Source organism: Strix uralensis, chromosome 7 (assembly GCF_047716275.1).
Source record: "Strix uralensis isolate ZFMK-TIS-50842 chromosome 7, bStrUra1, whole genome shotgun sequence".
In the NCBI taxonomy this organism is placed as follows: Eukaryota; Metazoa; Chordata; class Aves; order Strigiformes; family Strigidae; genus Strix; species Strix uralensis.
The window spans coordinates 17,976,949-18,000,084 of NC_133978.1; the positions used below are offsets into that span (position 1 = coordinate 17,976,949).

At 41.1% G+C, this 23,136-nt stretch overlaps 1 long non-coding RNA gene across 2 annotated transcripts in view; it reads left to right on the top strand.

Moving 5' to 3' along the window:
* LOC141945854 (uncharacterized) overlaps positions 1-22,696 on the top strand; it is a 156,858-nt gene extending 134,162 nt beyond the window's left edge. Inside the window, exons 5-6 of one of the 2 annotated variants that reach the window (XR_012629643.1) lie at positions 2,599-2,684; positions 21,628-22,696. This is a non-coding gene — a long non-coding RNA (uncharacterized LOC141945854). The remainder of the gene's footprint in view (positions 1-2,598; positions 2,685-21,627) is intronic. The other variant, XR_012629645.1, reaches the window with a different exon arrangement.
* The last annotated feature ends 440 nt before the right edge of the window (positions 22,697-23,136 follow it).

Genomic DNA, 23,136 nt, shown 5'->3' on the forward strand with positions numbered 1-23,136 from the left:
GATGTGCTGTCCAGGAACTGTTTCTTCCCTGACCCTCTTAGTATTTTCTACTTTCTTAACCCTTTAAGAAACTTCCTTGCACAAGGCAGAAATCCAGACTTTGAGGGGATAGAGGAAGAAAAGAGGGAAAAGGAGGAAAGCAGGTAAGCATTGCTCCCCTGGGCAATTATCTATCCTTCAAGTAATTAGTGTTTACTCCCATTTGTAACAAGGTTATCTGCCACATACAAACACTGCTTTCTGTGAATAGCCCTGCTAGGAAGAACCAAAGCCAAAGGGAACTTATGAATGAGTCACAACCAGAATTGGCCATAGAGCACCTGTAAAATATTGACTGCAACGTGACCTGTTTCCTATATTTGGTGAGCAATGTATAATTTCCACATAAATTGGGAAATGACTTTATGACTGAAAAGAAGTCAGAGTTGTGCAGGCATGCAGTCCGAGTGCTGGCTCACATCCCTGGTAACGTGATGGGTTTATGCGCAGTGTTTGTGGGCAACAAGTGCAAAAAAAAAAGCTGAAGAGCATTCAAGAATGTAGCTGGCAAGGTGCTGACATCTGATTCTAATAAGGAAATTACAGTTTTTCTCAGCCGTGCTTTTGGTAAGGGGTCACTTGCTACAATGTGTGGAATTTCTTTAGAGTGCTGCATCTTGCACACTGTTCTTGGGAACACAATGGGCAAAGCTCCCAGGGTATGATTAATTAAAATAGCTACCACATGTTTATCTGTGTATTTCTGTGATGGTAGAAACCATGTGTACACATGCAGCAATTCTGACCTTAATTTATAACCAGGTCACTTGCTTTCTACTGCACTAGTGATGTTAAGAGGTAAAACTCACAGCTGAAAGAAGTAAAGCTCCCTCTGTTTATCCTGGAAGGGAGCATGAGCATTGAAGCACTCAGCAGGACAGACCTGGCCTTGCAAGAATCTTGCATTCTAATATTTGTTATAATGTCTGCTTATAGTGTGTGGAGAGACTAAGGCAATAAAAAATGGGTGCTTAAAACCAGCACTCTGAACAGGGAGCAAATTGAGCTTGCCCACAGGGAGTGCAGAGGAGACTATATCTTCTGACTTCCCATTCCTCTTTGCAATTTAGAAAGATATCCTCCTAGACCTTGACTTTAGTAGCTGACATTTAAAACTCACAGCCTTGAGTACAAAGCTTGGAACTACAATCCCATTTTTCAGAAACGAGGAAGGGCTGTGGTCTTTTCCAACACATGCTAGAAGAGTACCTGTTCCCTTTTAATCCAGCAGCCTGTGGTTTAAGTCCTACCTTTAACCTGTCTTCTGAGAAAGCTTACTGATGTTAGTCCAGTAAATAGGCACATGAACACTTATCTGTGAATTTGGGTGAGTTTAGATACAAGCAAGGCCTTGAACGGGTCAGCAATCTCAACATCAAGCAGCTCTTTCGGTCCTTTGCAGGGCCTTTGACAACATTAACATCAATGGATTCTATGTGTCTTCAGGGCTGGGTAACAGTCAAACGTTTTTTTGAAAATCTAAACAGTTTGTCACCTAGACCACTTGGTGGAATTGCCTTGTCCTCCTTTCGTCTTCCCCAACGAGCTTCAGAAGCTACCATCCTGCATCCATGAATCTATTACTTCTTTGTGCCCTTATCTGCAACCAGTCTGCTCCACTGTAGGTGCCATTTTGAAGCTTTGATCTTAACTGGCATCACTACTAGGTACACGCTTCACATGTTCCTAGGTCAAAAGAGGGGAGGATCCTCTGCAGATTTATTCTGATAGTTTTGCCTGCTCCATTGCACCATGCACTACCTGAACCCCCATCCTCATTCATGCAATTTATAGGATCCAGAATATGAGCAACACCTGCATGTCTTATGGCAAAGCAGTTAGCTTCCCCTTACTGCTAATGGACTTTGAATGAATGGGGCAATGTATTCTTCCCACAATTATTTAATGAAATTGAAACTGATTGCTAACACAGCACTTGGACAAGCTGCCATTTATCAAATAAACACACACACACCCCCAATGAACAAACCATTCTCTCCCTTCCTTCTGTTTTCTGACACTTGTTGCAAATTAGATGCAATTAGCAGAGTGCTTCCTGGTAAATCATGACAGTTACATTGTCAGATTTCGGTTTTGCAAGTCACCCCTCAGCCGGAAACTATTCCAAATTTGTGAGCATCAGCTGAGATGTGGGGAAGACCTTGATGTGCTTCTGAAGCTCAGCACTGGAGAAATATGAACACACATTCCCTTGTGGTACAAGGGCTGTCCCTGGAAATGCTGTGGATTCACTGATCTTAGCCTGAGAAGCAACTAGTGAACTAGTGCATTTCTAGATATGAAGCAAAACAGTAAAATTTGGATCCAGAGGTTCTCAGCATCAAAAGGTTTGGACACATTTGGTCCATTAGAAAAAAAGAGGCTTGAAAAGATTGCTTAGGTTAGTGGGATGAGGCTTCACAGCCAGGCTTTCAAGGCATTCCAGTACCAGGTGTTACAGATGGATTTTCAGAAGCTGGAGATTTTTAGGATCAAGGATTCATATTTGCAGAAGATAATAATTTCAGAATTGAACCTAACTCTGTATTTTCCCTGCAGGAGCATGTGTGGACATGAAGCAGGATTGGAATCGTTCATTCAAAAGATGGCAGCCAGATGCAGTCTGTGTCTGACCTTTGCATGAGGCAGGTATTCAGATCAAATGTGTAGTTTCAGAGCTGTCTCTGGCTGGCTCCTTCTCCACGGGTTAACTGATTTTCCAAGAAGGTGTTCTGGAAAAGATTAATTTGAATCCATGTGTGCTGCTACTATCATGTTATGAAAGACATCTAGAGAAAAGGCCTCCAAATGAGGGACATACAGTCATCAGCCCAGAGGCTGATATGCCTAGATACCAGTCTCTAGCACAGTGTTTTCTGTCAGTTTCCCAATTTAACAGTTTGTTTCACGTAAACACACACAACCCTCTCCACCACTCCCCACCAATGCAAACACTGAATTATTTAGAAAGACCCAGGCTGGTGTTCTGTGTCAGGGATGACACCTGCACCCTGAATGTCTACATATAGCAATAAAAATAGGTATCTTTCTGAGATAGAACAATTTAGTTATTTTTAAAAATGCATGCACACTGTTTCCTGTGATGAAAGATGGTAAAGTAAGATCCAATAAAGGAATCAACTCAAACTAGGAAACAAAGACAAACAGAGACTTTCCAGGCAATTTGATGCAAGAGTAAAGCAACCAACAGTGCTGAAGTCACGTCTTCATGCTAAATTCAGTCCAAGCACTCAGGATGTTTGTTCCAACATTTTCATGCAGACCTACTGAACAGACAGCACAGATACTCTTCCATTAGCAAGACAAACAAGTCCATGTGATGGGGAAACCTTACCCTCTAGCTCCTCCCCATAATGTCTATTGACAAGGACAAGACTGTGCTAGTAAACCTCTGGAGCTCTGGAGGGCTCCTTTCAAAAGGCTATAGGATAGCCCTTGATGGAAAGGAGAAGAACCTGATGTTATTTACTCCCCCCACTGAGAACAAGCTCTCACAGGTGATATTTGAAGACCAACAGGCTAATAGCCCTTATACAACCCATATTTCAGAATTAGGTGCATGTAGCCAATAGAGGCTGGGGACTGAATCAGGAACAGCACAGCTGAGTTGCCATGTAGCCCCTGCAGCTACACGATGGGTGTGAACCACAGTGGGTGCTATAAAAGGGTGCTCTGCTCCACTAAATCCATTCCATGACAGGTTTCTGTCTTTCTGGGGGAAGGGATTTCTCTTGTGCTGTGCAGGCACAAACACTTAAGAGGATGCAGAGACTCTTCTGCAGACAATAGAAAGTAAGTTCAACTGTTTACTTGTTCAGGTTGCATCTAGGCAATCAATAAGGTCCTACCTAGATTGATGGCAGTAGGTTTTTCTTCTTGACACAAAAGAATTCACTTTCTTGACCTTAAAATTTAAAAAACTAATTAAAAAATGATCATGCTAATGAGACATAATCTTAGGATCCATCTGACTCTTTCATTTCAGATGACCCCAACTACATAACCTCTAGATAGCAAGCCAGCTTGGTAGTAGTCATTTATTTCAGCAGTTACACAAAGCCATTCAGGCCATAAGGTGCTGGGATTTATCACACCGGAAAAGGTTTAAGGCTCTCCTGAATTACAAGAAACCAAGTCTCAGTTTCTGAAACAGTATCGTTTTCCCAGGCTGTAACAATAACAGTTTTTACCGCAGGGTGAATCAGCCTTTCAGATTTGTAATTTATGGTAACAGCAGCACAAAAAGCCAAGCTGTGTGTGAAATGGAGTTAAATTTAGATCTGAAACAGAGGGTGCCCCACAGAAGAGAGGGACAGTTGAAACACACATTGGACGCCTGTGGAGAGGTAGAGAAATCTTTTGATCAGAACAAAGGAGCAGGGCTCAGGGGAGCCAAGGTTCCAATTCCAGCACGTTTCCTATAGGACACTGAAAAAATAACCTCCCTTCTTTCTGTCTTTATTTCCCCAGTGGTGTCACAGGATGGCTGTGACAAGACCACTTGGGAAAACATTAAGACCCCGAAATGATGGACAATACATGAAGAGCAAGATATTGCTTTTTCAACAGTTGCAGATAAGCACAACTCTGGATGATTCTCACACACATACTATTTCTTTTCAAAAGCAAGATATTTTAAGCTTGTTTCATCATAGATCAAGAGTGTTAATTAGACCTACTAATGACATTGACACTTTTGTCTGAGTTAAAACATGCTGGAGTTTGGCCCTGTCTCCTGGATGCAGTGAGCAAGGTCTCAAGAGTTTTCATTTTCACAGTGCTCACTCACATATATACCACTGTGACCTGCTAGTTTAGTTACACTTCATGCACTGCATATAATCAGAAATATTTTAGCTGGTAAAGTTACAAATTCCAAATGAAGCTACAAATTTCAGGTATAAATTGTGACTTTTATGGTTTTATGTGATACTCAGATGCTAATATTTGGTTTACAATTCCCTCCTTCTGATTTAAATACTAATCCCTTTACAAAGCTCGGCCTGAGTGAAACCTCTCTTAATACTGTTTTTTGACTTGTGTGAAGTAAGGAAATAGTCGATTTCCCATTTCAAAACCACAGCTGTGCAGTTTTGTGGGTGAGGGCAGTGCCCTGCGACCAGTTATGAAAACTGTTCTTAATAATAAAATTTTATCCAATTAAAACCACCTTTTAACAGTTGCCTAGCAAAGAGGAGGATGGGAGGGGAAAGGAAGAGTATTCAAATTCCAGCTAATCCCTGCCATACCACAGCCCACACTTTGTTGTCTGTCCTGAAAAACCTAGTAGGACTGTTCCTGAGTTGTGAGATCACTGCATGAGAAAATCATAAATGTCACACTGAAGTACCTCAGTTTTACAGAATACTCCGAAACAGAGGACACCAAAAACAACCATCGCATTTCCTAAATATTTACATCACATATATTAAAAGAGATGATGGACCCTGTAACCTCACACCTTTCTTAATTAGAAAGGAGAAGTTGAAATTTTGTTTTAAAAAAATGTATTGTTATGTCTGTGCCAAGAACAAGAACACCTCAAGGCTTTCAAAGAACTAATGCAAATTGGTGCTGAGGTCATGCGTATTTTGTATTACTTGTTTGTTCTCTTAAGAACAAACCGCACACATATCCATCCTGAGACAAATGTAGACTCAAACAGTGTTTAGGCAATATTCTCTTTCAGAAATCACTGCAGACATACACAATTGCTTGGTTCTTGGGATGTGATTATATCCTTACAGCATTCGTCAACAAAGCACTGAACAAATTCTTTAACTCCTTTAGAACTTCTACATAATGTAAAGTAACATAGTACATGCTTATTTAGAGTTGAAAAACACATTCAGAAAAACAATTTTCAGACTACAGCAAAAAGCACCATGTGAAAACACCTGCCACAAACATGCCTTTCTATTGCAAAGGTACGATCATTGTGATGTAATGATAACGTGGGTAGGCCTGACCTATTAATTTGAAAAGGGACTTAAAATGCTAGCAGCAGGAAAGCCAGCTTTTTGAGACGTGATCTTTAAAACCCAATTAACGACACTAAATTCTAACTTTCCTTCTATAACATCAAAACAATCAAGATACGTATCGTAATGTAAAAACACAGCATTAAAACATGCACAAAAAGGAAAAATAATCAGGAAAAAGTCAAGATGTTGACAGCAACATTGACTCGACTATGACATGTCCTATGTATTTTTAGCCAGACAACAGAGAACATAAATTCCTTCTGAATAAATTTTTGTAGAAGAATGAACTTCACCATTCTCCAAATTCTGAAAAAGTTAAATTCCTCACTCTTAGCACTGCTTTATAAAGAAAAGAATGCAGAAAGGTAAGGGTGTTGCCAGAAGGCAGCAAAAGGATTAGTTGTTTTGAACATTATGTGTGTTATGTAGTTAGATACTACCTATTCATCCCCAGTATGATTTATGTCACCAAGTTTGTGACCTAAACATGCCTTGCTGCTAAGCAATACCCAGTCACAAGGTCTCCTGTAATGCATACCATTTGCTATTTTACTAGAGATGTGCCGTGGTCAGTTTGCTAACACGATACCCACACTCCTACACTGGGCAATAAAACTCGTACTTGCCAGTAAGGATGGTGAGTTCAGGTGTTGTAAAATAAATTGTTAGAATCCTTTCTCTAAAAAAAAAAAAAAAGAAAAAAGAAAATAAAGAAGTTCAGCTATTCTGTCTGCAACAGGTCTTAATATCTTCTCTTTGGCATAAGTCCACCCAGCATTGATAGCATGCACCTGGGCCCTTCGTTATACATGACAGTTTTTCATGCTGTAAAGAATATTATTTTTGAAGGAGGAGGGGAGAAGAAAAAATGATCTTCCTTCTTGCAAAGAAAGGCTTGAAAAGGTAATCAAATTGCTAGGGCTGAGCAGACCAGGCAGAGAGGCTCCCTACATATGTATAAATTCTTGGATTTATTCTTGGCTTTAAGCAATCAGTCCCATTTGACATATACCTCAGCAGCCAAAAGCCTATGTTCTGATGCAGAATGAAGCGATCATCCTAGACAGAAATGGGTCATGTCTGGGGAAAAGAACAAAAAATATGGTTTCCCGAGCCACTCAAGAACACCCAGATCACCTCTGCAAGCTTGCAGGCTGACAGGACACTTGAGCAAGTAAAAAACCACAGCAAATGATCTGTTAAAACATCGGGTCTTGATGGGTTTTATCACAGAGCTTGATCCCTTTTCTTCTTTGTTCCTCCTCTCAAGAATGCTTGGACTCTGGTCTGTCCACAGTCCATTGCTGTAACACATAGGGACAGGAGAATGGCTGTGCTGAGTTGGATCAAAGCCTGATTTAGATCCTTACGCAGTTCTCTGACAAGGGACAACAGCATATGCCTCGGGAAGAGCATAATCACAAGACAAGCACAGGCACACACACATACATAAAAAACTGTGAACCATGGTATGTTCTCTCAACCTCTAGCACACTGGGTTTCAAAGGTTTTCTCAAGCCAGAGGAATATTTTGTCTTGCACACCTTTGCAGACAGTTCTTATAGGAGTTTCTCTTGCAGCCATGTAGGGGCAGCCAGTCCAGAGGAGCCACATCATCCCACAACAGCAAGACCCAGTGTAACTACATCCGTGAGAAGGGAGGAGGGAAGGGCAGCAAGCTGTTGCCCTAAACAAGGACTGCAAAGTCATCAAAACCCATCTGCCTCTATCACTGCCTGCCAACTGCTAGAATTTGAAGGACTTAATTCCTGCATGGAGTTCAGATCTCTGTACACAGCAAAGTCTCCCTCCCAACCTCTAAAGCAAGGAGGGGGGGAATTTAAAAATCCCTCCAGCAACCTGGAAATGTCTAGTAACCTCAAAAACCAAAGAAGGTTTCCTTTATATCCATCACGACAAGAGCTATCGACAAGTGCAGGTAACTTAGAGGTAGCACTAACAAAAGGCTGAAATCAGCTCCTGGGGCACTTCACAGAGGTGGTGGACAAGGGAAGTTCTAAATCGTGCAACAGGGCATAAAGGACAGAAAAGAGTGTGTAGCCACAAAATCTTGTGGAAAGCAGGTATAGCACTAGACAGAGTAGCATGGATGCTGCTGTCCTGCTCAGGTGCCATCAGAGGACTATGCCAAAACAAAACAAGCTCCTCTTTCAGAGGCATGTAGCTCATCCAGTGCAAATGTTAAGAATCGAGAACAGAAACACAGAATCACAGAATCATCAAGGTTGGAAAAGACCTTGAAGATCATCCAGTCCAACCATTAACCTAACACTGACTGTTCCCAACTACACCATATCCCTCAGCGCTATGTCTACCCAACTCTTAAACACCTCCAGGGATGGGGACTCCACCACCTCCCTGGGCAGCCCATTCCAACACCTAACAACCCCTTCTGGAAAGAAATACTTCTTAATATCCAGTCTAAACCTTCCCTGGTGCAACTTGAGGCCATTACCTCTTGTCCTAACGCTTGTTATTCAGTTAAAGAGACTCATCCCCAGCTCTCTGCAACCTCCTTTCAGGCCATTGTAGAGGGCGATGAGGTCTCCCCTCAGCCTCCTCTTCTCCAGACTAAACAACCCCAGTTCCCTCAGCCGCTCCTCATAACACCTGTGCTCCAGACCCTTCACCAGCTTCGTTGCCCTTCTCTGGACACGCTCGAGTAATTCAATGTCCTTTTTGTAGTGAGGGGCCCAAAACTGAACACAGTCATCGAGGTGCGGCCTCACCAGTGCCGAGTACAGGGGTAAGATCACTTCCCTGTCCCTGCTGGCCATGCTATTTCTGATACAAGCCAGGATGCCATTGGCCTTCTTGGCCACCTGGGCACACTGCTGGCTCATGTTCAGCCGGCTGTCAATCAACACCCCCAGGTCCCTCTCTGACTGGCAGCTCTCCAGCCACTCCTCCCCAAGCCTGTAGCGCTGCTGGGGGTTGTTGTGGCCCAAGTGCAGCACCCGGCATTTGGCTTTATTGAAACTCCTACAGTTGGCCTTAGCCCATCGCTCCAGCCTGTCCAGGTCTCTCCAGAGCCTCCCCTACCCTCGAGCAGATCAACACTCCCACCCAACTTGATGTCATCTGCAAACTGACTGAAGGTGCACTCGATCCCCTCGTCTAGATCATCAATAAAGATGTTAAACAGGAGTGGCCCCAAAACTGAGCCCTGGGGGACACCACTTGTGACCGGCCACCAACTGGATTTAACTCCATTCACCACAACTCTTTGGGCCCGGCCATCCAGCCAGTTTTTTACCCAGCGAAGCGTGTGCCCATCCAAGCCACGAGCAGCCAGTTTCGCCAGGGGAATGCTGTGGGAAATGGTGTCAAAGGCCTTACTAAAGTCAAGGTAGACTACATCCACAGCCTTTCCCTCATCCAATAAGCAGGTCGCCCTGTCGTAGGAGGAGATCAGGTTTGTCAAGCAGGACCTGCCTTTCATAAACCCATGTTGACCGGGCCTGATCATCTGGTTGTCCCGCACGTGTTGTGTGATGGTACTCGGGATGAGCTGTGCCATCAGCTTCCCGGGCACCAAAGTCAAGCTGACAGGCCTGTAATTTCCTGTATCATCCTTCTGACCCTTCTCAAATATGGGCGTCACATTGGCCAATTTCCAATCTGTCAGGACCTCCCTGGTCAGCCAGGACTGCTGGTAAATGATGGGAAGCGGCTTGGCGAGCACCCCAGCCAGCTCCTTCAGCACCCTCGGGTGTATCCCGTCCAGTCCCATAGACTTGTGTATGTCTATGCAATGCAGTAGGTCACTGACTATCTCCTCCTGGCTTGTGGGGGGGTTGTTCTCCCAGTCTCTGTCTTCTGGCTGAGGAGGCTGGATTGCCTCAGTACAACTAGTCTTGTTATTAAAGACTGAGGCAAAGAAGGCGTTAGGGCACCTCAGCCTTTTCCTCATCACTTGTTACCATGTTTCCTCCTGCATCTAGCAGGGGATGGAGGCTCACAGGTGTTACCGCAGTTACAGATCCATCAATATCTGTTGTATCTTTGTTGTGCTGCATGTCTCCATCCCATGCCTCCACTGGGATAGCAGGGTGAGGGCTGACACAACAGTCCACAAACTCTAGTAATCTACCCTGGGGCTTATGTCTGGGAGTTCCAGTTTTGTCCCTTTCCCCCTTCAAAACCATATTGAGGCTAAGATTTTTTTTTCCCCCATCTTAATTATGCTTAATTGGTGTTGCAATAGAAAAATTCAAGTAGCAACCCTGGCTACCTGTGCCCTGAGCAGTTCTCAGGAACCACGTGAGATTTTTTTAACATGGGATTTGAAGGTGGCAAAACATCCCAATGATGAAGTGACACATGGTACAGGGATGCCCCTTTGAGGTATCAGCTGAAAACATTTCTCTCCTCAGGGCCTGGTTCTGCAACTCTAACTTTGAATCACATGATCAGTAAGAGTCTCTATTCACAGAAGAGTCACCCAGTGAGATTAATGCCTGTGCAGGAACCTGAGCAGCTGAATGCCTCTTTCTAGAACTTAAAAATGTGCTTGTGATGCACTGTGAAATCTAACACTTAAAGATAATCTTCCTGTCATTTCTATAGGTAGCATGTCAAGTCCTGCCCTTAAAATCTAGTCTATGTGCAGTTCAAGTCAACACAAACTGCAGGCAATCTATCTCTTCTTAACATACTTTCCAAAGAATTTGGTTCATCCCACATAATACATAGAGAGGACCAACTTGTTTCACACTTTACAGACCTTCTTCTTCTCCTAAAATGAACAAACTACTGTGACAATACCTGTATCAAATGGTAATGCCCAGTCTCAGACTGCACACCAACAATGTTTATTTTCATTTCTCTGGGACGTAGTGTGCTGAGAGCTGTGGATTTGATAAACACCTTCACAACGTGTTATGGAAGTGCTCCTCTTGATCTAAAATGTGAAAACCAAGCATCAGTCAACATAAAATAAATGTGATATAGCATAGAGCAGAATAATGGTTCTATCACATATGGTATTGTGAGAAATGATTTTCTGTGACAGCCAAGCATGAAAATGAACAGAAGACAAATGAATTTCCTGCACTACCTCACTAAGGGTTTCCTGTCCAGTAAAAAGTTATATAGGACAAACTGACAAGATCACCTGGAATTACCTAATCTGATCGGCATTATATGTGGCAGATAAAACATCTGTTTAAAGAAAATAAAATGTACTTATCCATGATTCAGATACTGACCAGAACCAGATAAAATAGTGGGAAACTTTCCTCAAAAAATTTTTAACAAATCTTGCAAAGAGTTCTCAAACAATTTATGGTAGTGCAGCAACACAGACCTCTTCACATTTTCTGTTCTATCGACAAACATGCCACAGTTAATTTAAATGCTCTAGTTGTGTGATAGGTAGAGAAAGGATTGGTGGGTAATTTTGAAACTAAAAACATCAGGAGAAATAGGTGAAATGGGAGGCATTCAGAATAACATCTGTCAAGAAAAAAAATCATCCATTGTTGGTCTCTCAGGAGGAAAGGTACTTTAAGCGTCACCGTCTTGTTCGCTTTGCCTGTGAAGAAAGTTTCTATCAATGGATTTTAAAATGCCACTTCAAATTTGGAAACAAGTTGTCCTCTATAAAACCAAACATTATTGATTTCAATACCTACTGGTTGTAAACAGCAGAAAAATAGCAGCTATATGCATAGGAAAAAATTTGAATTTTTAGTGAGATAAGAAACTCATCAATGAGATTCTCCTGAAACATTCATTATTGCCAGTAAAGCATCCCAGACTAACCCAAAACTCATGGATCTTCCCAAAACATACAGATTAAATCTTGAATCTTCTTTGTTATGTAAGTCTGAATATCCCATTCTCTTTCAGAATTTGTTGCCTGTATCTTAAAATGTTATAACAGGTTCCTTCAAAACAGAAGAGCAGAAATTTTTAAGCTGTGCATGCAGACAGGAGGTTTAGAGGGAGACAACAGAGTAGTGCACAGGAAAGGGGCTGGCTGGAAAGGGTTGAGTGCCAAGATGGAGGATCATTCTGGTGATAAGGGTGACATGGTAGATGATGGGAAGGTGCTCCAATGAGGGTGTGGGTGTAAGGGACAGCATTGGGGTGATGAGAGGAAAATTACTTTACCAGAGATGTTTGAAATCAACTGGAAGGGAGAAGCCAGTCAGTTAGAACAATGCTCATTATATAGGTTTTGCAGGCACAGGGACTCTTTTTGTAGCTGGATACAGCAGGCACAGCATTCAGGCACCTGAAACACATCCTCCATATAAGGCTGCATGGGAAGCTAGGGGCCTGCATAGCCACAGGTTGCCTAAACCCCCTCCAGCTGTAAGCCCAGGAGTCTGCTGAGATAACCACAAACCACAGTCCTGCCCACTGTGCAATGGTTATAGTTTGGGAGACAGCATGATTGCAGTGACACTTGGACATCTGCTCCAGTTGCCTCAAAAATCAGCTCTGAGTGATTTAACCAGAATCTGCTAACATGAATTTGGCAGCTCCCTTCTTGTTAAAAATAACAAAACTAATAATGCTCTCCTCTTACTTAAGGACACATCTTGAAGTTTTTACTCTTGGTGAGTTAGCGCCTTCAGCAGGACTATTAGGTACAACTCAGCTGTCACGCAAATGTCCTTTAACCAGGACCTCCTTCAGGCAGCAGGCCTCCTTTCATCCACAAGCACAGCCACAGCCCCACAGAAACACAGCCAAACAACGCTGTAACTGTGGATCACTGGCTTCTCATGAGATACAGGTGTTCCAGGAGTTTCTCACTGCAATAGGACATGGGGATTTTTTCAAAGACTCATCACCTTACTGCCTAATAAAAGATTTCTGACTGGCAACCCCACCTGAAAGAACTCCCTGAGGTTTTTTTGGGCTACTTACACCCATTCCCAGAGATATCCCCAGTTAGAGCTGCGAAGATGCAGCTAAATCAACTTATCAGAGAGCAAACCTAAAATTGCATTGGATGTGCAAAATTTTCCCAGGGCAACGGCACTGTTTTTATCAACACAAGTTTTACATGCCACCCATAATCAGTGGAAGAGACCAGTCTCTGGAGAGGGTGATTTAGAAGAGGACAATCATTTAGATGCTTTAAATTTCGTTTCTGGAAAAACTCTCTCTCTCCATTGACTGTATAAGGAGCCTGGAGAGGCCAGGGAATGAAAGTGCAACAGTCTCCTCAGAGAGGTATCAGAAAAATCCTCATGAGAATTTGCCCAGAGAGGGCAGTCTCAGGAGACAGACCAAAATGTGAACAATAATTATGATGAACTTTCTTCAATCATTTCCCTGAAACTTTTTAACAGCAAAAGTAGACAAATGAGTTTATACATTGAACTTCTTAGTGAATAACACACAGAGGGAGGAGGGAACCTGCATTAAATTATTAGGAACAATGAAAATTCTTTTTGGGTAAATCTGAAAGGAAAATCTATGTATGCTCTGTTCCACTCGGGAGGATCTGCTTCTTGTCACGTATGGCACGAGTTTGCCAGGGCACTTCTTTACTTTTGTAACAAAATAGCTTTGCGAATATCCTGGTCTCCAGAGGCAGATGTGAGGAGGAACTAGGAATCCTTCAGTTCAGAGTCTGACCCATCTGATCAAACCCATACACTTCTCTTCAGCAGGAGAAAAGTGTTGTCGCTGCGTTGTCTCAGGCCCTGTACATCAACCCTAATCTTCCTCCTGTTTCATCTTTCCCTGTATTTTTAGTCTGGACAGATCATTCTGTTGTACTTGAAGATTCACACACTCTCGTGCAACTGTTTTATTTCACCCCTCGCTCAGCAAGCTGTGCAACAAAAGCCAGAGAAGAGTGAGCTCTGTGTACTGTCAGTGCTACATAGTTCTGACTATTATTTCCGCTTGATGGCTTTGGTTTTATCCAAGGATTACTCAGTTTGGGAATAATGGGAGATTTACATGCTTGCACACAGGTCAAATGACAGTCAGAATGCACATGTGTTGCAATTTCTTCACCTACAGATTATTCCTGGTGACTGTTATTTTAAAGCTCCCCTAACCAGTAATGGCAGAAATTACTGTTGGAATCCTGTTTGCAGATGGATGCTGATGCCCTCCTGGTGTTCCAGAAGAATATTGCTTTGATACTGAATGATTAATTGTTTCAAATAATATTAGATTACCTTTTCTAAAGAGAAATTCTTAAGTACAATGAATAGGTCACTCAAGCTCGAACTTATTGGAAAAATAAAAATGTTTCCAAGTAGCTATTTCTTAAACCAAGACTGTTACTATTCTATTTTGAGTTTTAGACAAACTCAAGCAAATGAACATTAACTATAATGTCTTCCCTTCTGACCACAGGAACAACTACAGATGCTTTGCCATTGCCTCTGGTATTCCTAAAGGTTTCAGTAATCATTTGGAGATATTAAAAAGGAAACGGACAGAGAGTTATGCTGATTTTTGCTCCATAAAAAAGCAAAGTAAAAGCAAGGTGAATTTCACCACCTGTCCTACAACATAGCAATGAAAGAAATGACAGGTTTGCAGCTGTCAAGGAGTTACTGTGACTGGATGAAATACAGCTGTGAATTCTGGATGTAAATAATGAGAAGGCAATCTAGGAAAGAAACGCTATCTTATTGATCAAGTTATTCATTTTTAATGATGATGTACACACAGGCAGGCTAAGGAAGCTTACTGGCACCTAATTTAATTTTCAAGTTTTCCTAAGTTTCTTACAACCACATACTACTATCCAGACAAAGATGTAAGTATGCAAAGGATTCTCCATCACTTTTTGGGTCTCTGGGATTGACGGTCTCCTTAATGATATTCAGTCATGTGTGATCAAGCCTAGTTCCTGCAACACCAACAAAACTCTATCATGGGCTACACAGGGGTAAAAATTAAAGGAGTAGAATGGTCTCTTCTACCTCCTTAACATGCAGTAATGGGTGTGTGGGGGAAGAAGAGAAAATTGGTGATAATCCCAAAATGGGTTTCCTAAATGCACCTACCAGAAGCAACAGGATAATGGGCACTCCAGATGCATCAGCTGCACACCAGCAGGGAGCAGCCCCTCAGCTCACTTCAGGATCTCAACACTTTGTCCTTCCTGAGTAATGTATTTTGGTCATGGCACCTCTGGAATCCTTCCCTCAGCTCTTAACCCCTTCTGAGACTTCCTAGGGATGAAGGATGCACACTGAGGGACAAGTTTTCAAAACAGGAGCTTTAAAACAGAGGCCTATTCAGTGACAGTAATAGATCAGATGGCTTTTTTGTTTGCTTGATTTTAACTAAGAAGAGGTCCATCATAAATCTTCACTTCAAATTTGATTGCTTTATAATATATCATACTGTGATGTAACTGGCATGTGCACTTGGCTCTTATTAGGTGATGCCATATGGTACAATTAGAAGTGGAGACAGAGAGTGCCATTTAAATAAGTTAAACTTCATTCATCTACAATGAAACCATCCTCATTCATCTGCATGCATTCAAGATCCTAATTTAACCTCTAAAGAGATTCCTATTTGATGCTGCATATATCTTTTGTATTTTTGAAACTCTAAATCACTAAGCCAGACTTCTATTATAATTTGTGCACGTTGTGCATTTGTTTTCTTACTAACACGGTTTCACAGTCTATCACAGGATTAGTCAGATCAGGAAGTTGTGTGCAGTTTTCATTACCTCACGTTCTCAAAGCAAGCAAGGGCTCTTTGATGCATTTCTCGCCTCCCACTGGGAGATCTACCCAATTGAAGTAAACTTTGTCTTGTGATACTCACATTCCAGCTACAGCACAAAATAAATCTGCAGGTTATCAATAAAAGATTTTTAATTGGCAAGACTGTTTTATTTATTCATGGGAAGATAAGTGAGTCCTAGAATGCCTTCTTTCCCAGAAGGTTAGGGGGTTGCACACAACTCACAAATCTTTCTTGATAATCCTTTACTTGAACCAGAAATTATATTATGCTTTTGTTCTTTCATGCCTAAAACTGACCAAGCGGGCAATGATTTATTAAGCTAGAGTCTTGAGTCTCCTGCCACACAACCCACTTAGTCACAGTAATGGCTATGAAACAGATCATGCATTCTAAGATAGGCTATAATTTGTGTTAAAGAAACTTGTCTGTTTCAATTACCAAATTTAATTTGCAAAGCCCTATAAAAGGTTATGAAGTAAAAAGAAACAAAAAAGCTAAACTTTAGGTTGTAATGTTGTGTTACATATACACACAGAGTAGAAAAGAAAATAAGAATTTAGAATGGACCCAAAAGATAAAAACCAAATGCTTTCACATAACTAAACATTAAGCAGACCCTTGCAAACACGTAGCATTCTTCCAGTCTACAGTTTTGCATCTTGAGTCTCTCTTTACAAATAATCAGAGGTAAAGGCAATCATATGCTTTTATACACTTCCTCAGTGAAAGACTGAAATGCGAGCCCACTTACAGAAAAAGATACTTTTCTTGAAGGATTCACTCTGGATTGTAAACAAAGTATGATGCATTTTGAGAAGCTGATTAAGCACATCTTAAATTTGAATATGTCTCATTGATTTCAACTTACATCCAACGTTATATGCATTTCAGAGCAATTGAAGTTGGTGCTTAAAAACTGATTTTTTGGAGAATGCACCAGAAAAAAAAGAGTCTTCACCATTTTCAGATAGATGTAGTTTCCCCAGCTACTCCAAATTATTTGGAACAAACCAATTCATTAAAAGTCACTTTAGTGATATATCTGGAAAAGATTGAGGCAACCTTAAGGCTACTTTTCATAGGTTAACAATCCAATCTTTTTCTTTGAAACAATGGATAATAGAAGATATTATCTATTATGACCATTGCAGTAGATTCCACCAGCTACTTATAGAGATGAAAAAGGAGACAGGAAGAGGCACTTTTAGAAGTTTCTCCAACATAAAACTACACATTGACCTTAAATACCACAATAGCTTTATGATTTTCTTTTCCCGTGTGAATGTGCAGTTAGGAGGAGGGAATGTTAAGTGGAAGAAAACAAATGGAAAGGCAGAGTGAAAGAACCAAGCGGATCAAAGTGGAAGATACAAGGGACAGGCATGGCTGAGATGTAGATAGTGAGGAGGAAGATCAGAAAGTTCATAGCTAGCAGAGGCTGGCACTGGACAGAAACAGGCTCAGAGGTACAGCCCCAGCCAGAAGCTAACATCCTCATGATTAGCGGACGCTTGCCAAGCTAACTTGGCTCATTTTAAGTGTGAAGGGGGCACTTCCTGCCACGGAAATAAATTAAGTTTTATCAAATTATTTCAATAGCCGGAATTAAGACTTTCCATCCAAGGTTAATCTTATATAAAATTTGCTTCTTCAGGAGAATGAAAGAACTAGATTTAAGTCTCAGTCACACATGTATCAGGCCAGCAGGTTGGGTGAATTTTTTTAATTTGCAACTTTGCAGTTACAATATGTGCCTAAGAAAAGGAACATGTGGTACATTGCCACCCATGCCCACAAGCTCATTTTGTGATAAGTCCAAGCAAGCCACTTCTATTACCTCTATTTCAGCTTGTTCTGTAAAACAATTACAGCAATATTTGCTCACTGCAATTTGCGAAGGCACACTGGAGATCACAATACAAATGTTGATCCCCAGACTGCAGCTGTTACTTGTTGAAATTATTATTATGCAGCAATTGATTCAGACCTAGAAAGTTTCTATATGAAAATCGAGAGACTGCTGAGCCATTTTAGTCACCTTAGAAATATTTGTGAGGGACAGATGCAGTTCTATTCTAAATGGAGAGAAATGAAGGAAAGGAAGACGTAGGAGATGAGGCATCTGTGACCACAGCCCCACAGGACAATACATACAAAGACACAGGCTTGAACACAGAGATATACACCTGTACCCACTTAACAGCTACACATTTAAAATACTGACATTCTTTTCCTATTTCATCTCCACTGCTCATTCAGCACCCTGAACTGAGATAGTTTCAATATATTTTATAGTAGCTAGTTTTTAGAAATTGCCCTGCATTCTTCACAACACATTATTTCAAAGTGGCACTCTAAAATGCAGAGATTGCTGGATAAGATCAAGTGTTTTTGCCAAGATAAAAAAAAAAATTACTCTGCATTTTAGACCCAGTAATCTTGTTTCTTTCAATGATTGATGAGAGATCACTACTGAAACCTTCAAGTGAGTCAGCAGTGCATGCAGCACAGATGAAGTGTTGCAAGTGCAGTAAAACACACACCAGAAAAATGGTCTTGAGATTTCCCATTAAAATATACCCCCTTGCACCTGGATAGAAGAGGCACAGAGCAATCACCCAAGGCTTTTCCTAAAGTGTTTCTATCACAAGAATTACAACAATGAAAACATGCTGTTATTAAAAGATATAAAAAAGTAAATTATCATATTTAGTGAAATTAATGCATACAATCCTCTAGAGTCTCTACTATTTAAAGAAGTATTTGCATTGTAATAGCACAGATACTACTAACCATCTCCATCTGGCCAAGCCGTGAGGGAAATTTCTGTAATAAAATAGCCAGTGTGGAAAAGTTTCAGATAAAGATGATGTTGTATTATCCAAGGGCTCAATGTTGACTTAAGTATGACCTACATATGCAACTGGCAGGTGTATTCAGGGGGTGCTTGTGTCAGGAACTGCAAGACAGGGTATTATATTTGTAAATATGGAGGGTTTCCTGCAAGTATGGTTTTACAAATATGATGCCAACAAGACTATGTAAAAATGTTTGCTCTTCACAGGAACAAAGAAGCTTATATGCAAAAAAAGCCAAGGGCCTTTACTAGCTATTAGCTTTTACTTTTCTCTCTGTTTCTGTTTATTTTCCTTATAGAAACCATATCAAAAAAAGGAAAAAAATCCCCATGAATAGACAACACAAATGTCAGTGAACAAACAGCTCTTCAAGTTATTTCTTTATTTTAAAATATTGTCTAAATATTGCAGAAATGATAATCCTTTTTTAATCATAAAAATCTAAGCCAAATTTTTTTTACAGGGAATTATTCTGCCATTGTCATGAAGGTCTCTTTCAGTTGGTCATAACATTTTTTGATGCTGAAAAGGACATAATTTGTGCTATATGACTTTTTCCCTGCCAACCTCTTGCATACTTGACTGCTGAATGCTGGTCTCACGGGATCTTGTAGCGGAAAAATGCTCATTTCTCTAAACAGACAAGGCACCCACACAAGTTAGGGCGGGGCCAACTTTTCACTAAAATTGTTTCATGGAAGCTGATGCTATTTAAAGTGACTATTGAAGTGAGAAAATAGACATGCTTTCTGACTGGTTGTTAGGAATCACTCTAGAGATTTTACAGAGCGTGGTTGCAAATCATGTTACCCTTAAAATCTATTCAGTGTCATCTTAAGCCAGTACCAAAATATGTTTTAAAAGAAAGATAAAGGTCCTGACAGAATGGTTAGAGAATCCCAGGCAAATATATGATAGGAAATGATGACTGGATACTAGCTAGGATGCATGGGCACGCATGGGTAGAGATTGCAAAGTTAAAGGTGGTCAAAAATGGGAGCAGTCCTAAGTAACAGCAAAGGCTGGAGCACAGACTATCTGCATGGTCCTATCACTTGCTAGGTGTCTGTCAAAGTTGGAAAAGCTACATTCACTTACACTTGCTACTGATTTGATAGCACAGGTTTAGAAAGGGGTCAAATACATAAGAAAGCAGAGCTATGCAAACATAACCTGTCAGATATTGTGAGTGAGATGGGCTTTCTAGTTCTGCCTTGGAAAAACTGATGTTTTGCCTTGCTTTAATGCTCCCAAGCCGCAAAGGCAAAAAAAAGTTTTCATCTACTTGGAATTTGTGCTTTGGATAATCAAATAAACTTTCTCAGACATTTGCTGAGTGCACAGTGAAGACATTATTAGGGGACACTTGACTAAATGTCCAAGACAGAACACAGACACTGGAGAGGCCTTTGGTCTCTGGAACCCAACACAAATTACAGAACCTGAATGGTGCTGATCAGTTCTGATGTGTGAAGAGTTCCCAAAGTCAAAAGTAATGTTTTTCCTAATCATTAACTGTTTAGATAATGCTGGTTTATTCAGCGGAATGGGAGGATCAGGGATGAAAAGGACTTGAATGACTACAGAAGATGAGAAAATTGAGTTGTAAAAAAAAAAAAAAGTCAAACCAACAAAAAAACCCCAAAAAACCAAATAACAAACCCACCTGATGATATTACAGGAAAAAGTAAGCGCAGTGACACTACACATTATGAACCATAGAGATCCCGTAGCTAGAGCTGGCTTGGCTCCGGAAGTGCATGTAGTACAGCACTCCCCAGCTAGCACTGGAAACAGGACAAAGCATGTCTACACTCACAACAGTTCACCCACAGCCTGGGCAGTCTGGATGTGGATTAAAGTTATCTGCATGTATAAATCACCAGAAAAATATTTATAGCAGGGAAGTTTATACTGAAGCTTGGACAAGGTCACCTTTACTATCAGCTACTGATTGACATCCTGGAGTACTTGCTTTGCAACCAACACACAAGTCATCTCCATAGCAGCCAGGAAGCCATCTGGCTTCCTACTCCAGTCTGCATAATGGGAAAGGTTCTTTGCCTTGGCCGTGAACCTTGTGAACCTGCTTTGGCTTACATTGACTGAGGGTTATGTACCTAGGAAGACTAAAATCTTACCACAAAAGTGCTTAAAAGATGCATAGCCTTAAGTTTACATATGGCTTTTTGTGGTGTGCACCCAAGCATACAATTTTTTGCCTTCCTTTATCTAAAACTCTGGCCAGACCCTGCCTCAGGCTTCTATGCCACAGCAACAGCGTTAACTGTGACTTCAGTAAGAGAGTCATCTTCTTTCTTTAGCTGATATACACTCAGTGCAACTTTGGCATACTTTGGAGACAGCATGAATAGCAGCACATTTTCACCTCAGGTCTACCTATGCAAGTGCTCCCTGCCTACTCCTCTCGTCCTCCTCAGACAGGGTCCAACAGCGGAAAAGTAGCCAGTACTGAGTTCCTTTCAATTATGTTTTTTCCAGTCTCTGCACCCAACTCACTACACAATTCCTTTCACGTCCATTTGTCAGAAATTTATGATCCTGCCAACAAGCAATTATACCTCATAGATAGCCCAGAATATTCAGCAAAATACACAGAACTGGCAGACTTGTAAGAACTGAACTTCATGCTCAAAACCCCTTTACTTCCGTATTAAAACCAAGTAGAGAAGTATCCATGAGACATACTTATGCTTATTCTTAAGCTGCTGGCAATTTTTCTGCTTTCAAAACACTTTACTCTTCAGTTCAGAGTTTATGCTGCTCCCATTTCATTCCCAGAGTGAATGTAAACTCAACAAATTCAGCCCCCTTTTCAGCAATTTTCTAACTATTCCACTATTCTTTCTGAAATGCAGTACAGCTGTCAGCAATCAGCACAAATAGGTCAAGAGCATAAATGGGATGGCTCTAAATCTCCTAGACTGTACAATTCCTGCTGTGGGACTTTGTGTGGTTTTGAGTTGTTTTGTTTTTTCTATTTTTCACAGCTCTTAGTGAAGAGCCTGTTTGCTGGAGTTTGTATGTGGATCTTTCACCTAGGAAATCTATTCTGTAAAACTGCTCTGAATGTAGATCCATCAGTTCTACTCTGTTTTTTTTTTCTAACCAAGGAGGTGCTCAAGTGTCCTGAACATCAACACTCTTCTACTCTCCTACCACAGAATAAACCTCCAGACTCCATTCAGCACACTGCATCCTGATGTTGCTCAGTATCTGGCTGAGGAGGATCAAGTGAAACAGCCATTCAAGTCAATACAATTCTGATATCACGGTTTGGGGTTCTTGGGCAGGTTGGGTTTTTTCCTAAAAACTTGAACCATAAACCTGCCCTGTTGATAGTTCTGCTTCTGCATCTTCAGTAAGAGCTTCACATTCATGAATTTTCAGTGTTACAATTTTGCTTGCATTTAGGTGTTTCAGGTAAAAGAACCAGAATGAAAGCTTTAACAATAAATAGTTAGGTTTTTGGAAATATAATTACCAGGACACAGTTAGCATTATGGACTCACTATAGCCACCAGGACCAAAGCAGTTATCACCAAAGGATCTCAGAGCACGTGATAAATCACCATTAGGTATCATAGCACCTTTAAGATTTAGGCAAAAAGCTCTAAGGGGACCACCATTAATGATGTGCAAGAGTACTTCAAATAGTTGCAGGATGGGGAAGGATACCTCCGTGTATATCACACTTGTGCTTCAAGTTGAGCTGATTTCATTCTTTTACCCTTGTTCATCAAGATCCAACAGAAGTGACAAACCAGAGAGGAGATCAGCTCAGAGGGTAATAGCAAACTGATGCAGATAAGCAGGTTGAACGTTTTAACAGCCAGTTATTCTTGGGATATCCAGAACCATTTAACATCATTTTAAGAACCTTTATTTGGCTATGCCACTCCATAGAAAATCCAGAGAAAGGGAAGGTGATAATGTATTACTGTGTTTTGAGTACCATTTTTCAAGCATTTCCTTTAAATACTTTTTAGCATGAAATAATAAAACCATGCAGTTAAAATGTCATAAGCAGAAATGCAATAAATGTAAATCTCCTAGACCATACAATTTCTGCTCTGGGCTTTTTTAAGTGGCAGGGTGGGATGGGAAGGGTGGGGTGGGGTGTTGGAGGGGAGGGGAGTGCTATATCAGCAAAGGGAAAGAAACAGAAAAGTGAGGAGGGAGAAAAATGCTGGAAATTTAGCTACAGTACAGTCAAGACAGGAAGAACAAGTCTCTTTGCACCTCAGAAAGGTCTAGTAACAGCCTTTTTCACACAAGCCTGTTCTAATCTAGTGTACTACTTAGGAAAGAATGCTTCTGGAGGGAAAATGTGCCAGACCTTTCTTACAGGTCTTCAGAGGAGGGTACGCAGTCAGGAGTCTGAGCAGTGCATGCTCCTGATACTGGCTTGCCCATCGGTGGTCAGCAGACATGGCTTTCCTTCTTCCTTTCTCTCCTTTTATTTTATTGCTATATTGCCATTTTTATTCTACTTGCAG